The sequence below is a fragment of the Pinus tabuliformis genome, chromosome 2_2 (assembly GCF_031772625.1).
Source record: "Pinus tabuliformis cultivar Carrire ecotype Pingquan chromosome 2_2, CPIR1, whole genome shotgun sequence".
NCBI classification, from domain to species: domain Eukaryota; kingdom Viridiplantae; phylum Streptophyta; class Pinopsida; order Pinales; family Pinaceae; genus Pinus; species Pinus tabuliformis.
The window spans coordinates 853,398,516-853,402,821 of record NC_142300.1 but is presented as its reverse complement, the minus strand read 5'-3'; positions in this window follow the sequence as shown (position 1 = coordinate 853,402,821).

The following is a 4,306-nucleotide window of genomic DNA, read 5'->3' as shown; positions in this document are numbered from 1 at the left end:
ATTCTAAATTGGTTGAGGTTAAGTCTTGTAATATTGTACATACCTTTGCTTTCTGCAAATGTTTTCCATATTAAAATTAAAAAATGTAAAGAGGGTATGTCCTAAAAGAAATATCAAAGGACAAGAAAAATAAGAAAAGATCAAAAAATGAAAAAATATGAACCCCAAACAAAAAACAGATCATGAAAGTGTGCAAGTCCAAGTGCCACTACTCTTTACTTTACTGTCTTAAATAATGGTTGTGTGCAACTTGTCATATATGCCACAACCCATGATAGTCAAATTGTTTAATCTTGACTACTTCATGCTTTGAATTTCATGTTTATAGTTAGAGAATAAAGGTTTTTCCAAACAATTTAATCTTGGCAAAATAGTAGATAGGTAGAGAAATAAAAGGAGCTCATCAGTTTAATCTGAGCCCTTGGAAGATATAAGGTTAGAAGTAGATAGTTTGTTTCATAAAAGAATAAAGGAAAGAAAAGGGTTTGCTAGCCTAAGTGCACCCACCAAAGTGAAGAAAAAAATGTTAGGGTAGGTAAAAGGGTAGGTAGAAGAAAGATTGCAGAAAATACAAGTCATTTGAAGCAAAAGCACTATTATCATGCTTAACTATGTGTTTCAGTGTGCAGGAGTAAATATCAAAGTGAAAAGCATGTTCATAAGCTAATTTGCCTAACTTCCCCTTCATTGCATTTCACCCCCCACTATATACTTACTAATTTCCCTTTTTCCCCTTCATGGCTTATCAAAACCCCTTTTTCCTTCATTTTCACTCCTACCCCTTGGTTTCACACATTCCCTGGTCACTTACTTTCAAAATTCATTCCCCTAAGTGTGAAACCCTTTTCCCCCCTTTGAAAAATCATTTTTCCCCTTGATAAATTACCCAAAAAACCCAAAAAAAAACCCCAAAAAACCCATAAAAACCCTTTATCCTAACTTTAAAACCCTCTTTCCCCACTAACTCCATTGCCTTTTCATAAACCAATAGTTAATCATGGGTTAATTACGCTTAACCGTAATTAATCCCATGGGTCCCACTAACCTCCGCCCCATCACCCAACCGTGCAACTTTGCCACGCGATGGCCATTGGATCATCCACCCCCAGATCTAACGGCCCTCACCCATATCACGCCCGCTCAATGCCCGACCTTTACTGGCCCAAGAGCACGCGATATGGGTGGTTTTGCTCGGGCCCATTTTGCTACATGTCAGCCTCCGGCATAGATCATGTTCTCTCAGCAAAATATTGCCCGACCCTCATAAGCAGTGTGATACCCTCCAATACTGCCTCCCTACCATAAAACAAAACCACCATTGTTCATTTAATTTCCCCGCCAATTCTAACCGCTCCCAGTTAAAATCCCTCACACCCCATTTTTGACCTTTTTCTCCCGTTTTCACTATTGAAGCCTCCAAAGCACACCTGTGCCCTCAGATCTCCTGCAACCAGTTACCAACTGCCAGATACCTTCTGAAACGCCACCACAGCACACCTGAAAGCCATAGAAGCCTCTGCAAACCTCCATTTAAAACCAGTTTGCAACCCCGACCATAAATTCCAGGTATTTAAGCAGAAAACCAAAATGACCCTCTCATTTAAAAACGTACACTAAATTCATGAAATAATTGAATGAATTTAATTGAATTCCATTTAAACTAAGAGTATTCCCCCTTATAAAATACCAAAACCCATATCTACAAACCGCTGATACCCTACTCCTGTTACAGAATTGTTAAAACTTCACTTCCAATAGACATATAACCCAAATTTCCACAATTTATTACAGAAATGGTTGCCCAGACCTCTCTAAATTTCAGACTAGTAACAACCCCTCATTTAGACATTGACCACCTGGTCATGGCAGACAGAGACTTCCAAATCAAAGATACAACCACCCCATGCCACCTTTTGATAATCCACTATTGGGCCAAGGATAGGTTCCTTAACCATGTTGATGATATAAACCTTTGGGAATCCAATCTGCCCAAGTATACATTCCCAGAAGTCCATCCATTCCCAGACATAGTACATTTTTGTCATGCATGTTATGTTCCAAGCCATAGGGATATTGAGGCACCAAACCATGATATTATTCACCATTATTGTTGAATCCATCAACTAGATGCTAAAAATCTAGCCTAGTCCTAATTTGACTCCTTCGTCCATTGGACACCTATTGGACCTATACATCACACTAGACCCAACCAAGATCAAACAAATAATACAGAATTTCATCATTGAGGAGGAACATACTCCTACAGACATTCCACCTTATGTTTCCACTATTTTCTCATAGACTAGCAGGAGAATAATCACCATGATTTCATGCATCGTAGGATGTACATCAGATGAGTTTGTCGATGAGATCATCATGGCCTTCTTTTCCATTTTCACTCCAGGAAAGCCTCCTTCCATTTTGTATGATTATGCCCAGTTCATTGTAGATAGAATGCATGAACATCTCACTAGACTGCCCATTAAAAGAGTTTTCAAATACTCTTCAGTGTTGTTTCATATGTTCCTCTATTACCAGACATATAAATTCCCTTTGAAGATCTAGAAATTGGACACCAAGGGAAAGGAAAGATCAGTCATCTTCTAGACACCCTTGCTCCACAATTTTTCCATCTCATACAAATAATTCATAGATTCTTTTGTATACCCAGTCCTAAACATGTTGACTTCTCATATTCAGCCTAGAATCGGCCCAGAAATTAAAAGAGTATTGCAACTAGCCAAGAATAGCAAGGTGGGAGACTGGTACCTCTACCAGAATCACACTACAATTGAGCTAGCCCCCTACAAATTGCATAAATACTTCCCAATGAGGATATTTGCCCTTGAATACTTCAGGAAAATCATAAGTGCAGATGAGGTCAACTTCCTAGCTGCTAGGAAGAAGACACAGTTTAAGATGAAAAACCAAATGGGCCCATTCGTCTATAACACCAAAGAAGCTGGACCTGAGGCTGATAGGATTCTCCAGGAATTGAAATTCAAGAATAGTTTCATCTGGCATTATGACCCTTATGGGGTTATAAACAAGCTTAGACAAAAGGTCAAGCTAGGACCTTACATCCACTACCCAAGACTTGACATTGAACAGTATGCTAATTAGTCATAATGGGTAGAGAATACATTGATCGACATGGACAGAAAAGTTGTGGATGTGGAGAACACTATGATTGATTTAGAGAAACAATTTGACCAAAGCTATTTCCTGCATGTTCCAAAGTTGGGAGAGCCAATGAAAATCCCTCCTATCATTCAGACCCCTCTCAATGAGGAGAAGAATCCTAAAAGAAACAGGGAAGAAGCATCAAGTTCTACCATGGAGACCACTGATGAGCAGTTCAAGCTAAACAAAAGGCCCAAATTGAATCCTGTGTCTGAACAGGAGGAAAAGATTGCATCAGAAGAAATGATTGACACTAAGGAAATGGAGCAGAAAAGTAAACAGACAACAGAGACAGTTTCATCACTAGAAACACAACAGCCATCTACTTCCAACACATAGATCATACAAAGACAGAAGAGTATGGAAGTGTCTTACTTTTTCAAGCCAACTGACAAGGAAACAGATATCAAAGAAAGATTTAAGGAAATAAAAATGAGGAATGAAAAGCTAAAGGTAGACACATATGTCAAGTACCTGAATATGACACCACCAAAGCAGAACAGATTGATGTCAGATTTTGACATCAAATAAGGAAAAATGCAGGTGTCATTCCTATAGCCCACTGTACAGCAGCCCAAAACCTCAACAGAATATAAGAAGACCAATTTTGATGTCTTAGCCAGGGATGTTCATCCCATTGATCAAATTGAATTTCACATGCAGGTTGGAGAAATGATCTACTCCACCCTCACAGCAAAGGCCATGGCAACATTCAAACTAAAAGATTCATTGGACAATGTGATAGCTCAGTAAAAATTGGAAAAGGCCTCATCCAGTGCCAAAGACACCATGATAAAGTCTTGGAGGACCTGGTTATTGAACTGGGCCATGACCCAAAGGACATCAAGGATTCAAGGTTGTTGAACAGTTAATCAAGAAGAATAATGAGGATATTGTAGCCCTCAAGAAACAGCTCAAGTTGCCTCAGTTACATCACCCACAAACAAAGGAAGTCCTGGAAAGCCAGACAAATCATGAAGGGATTATGGACTTGGTGTTGCAACTCAATGACCAATTGAAGGAGATGGAAAAGAAGCTAGATAGATTGATTCAGCTCAAACAAGCTAATATTGATAGTGCTCCTCCAATTGTCATTCCAACAGTGACCGCAGTTGTACCTTCC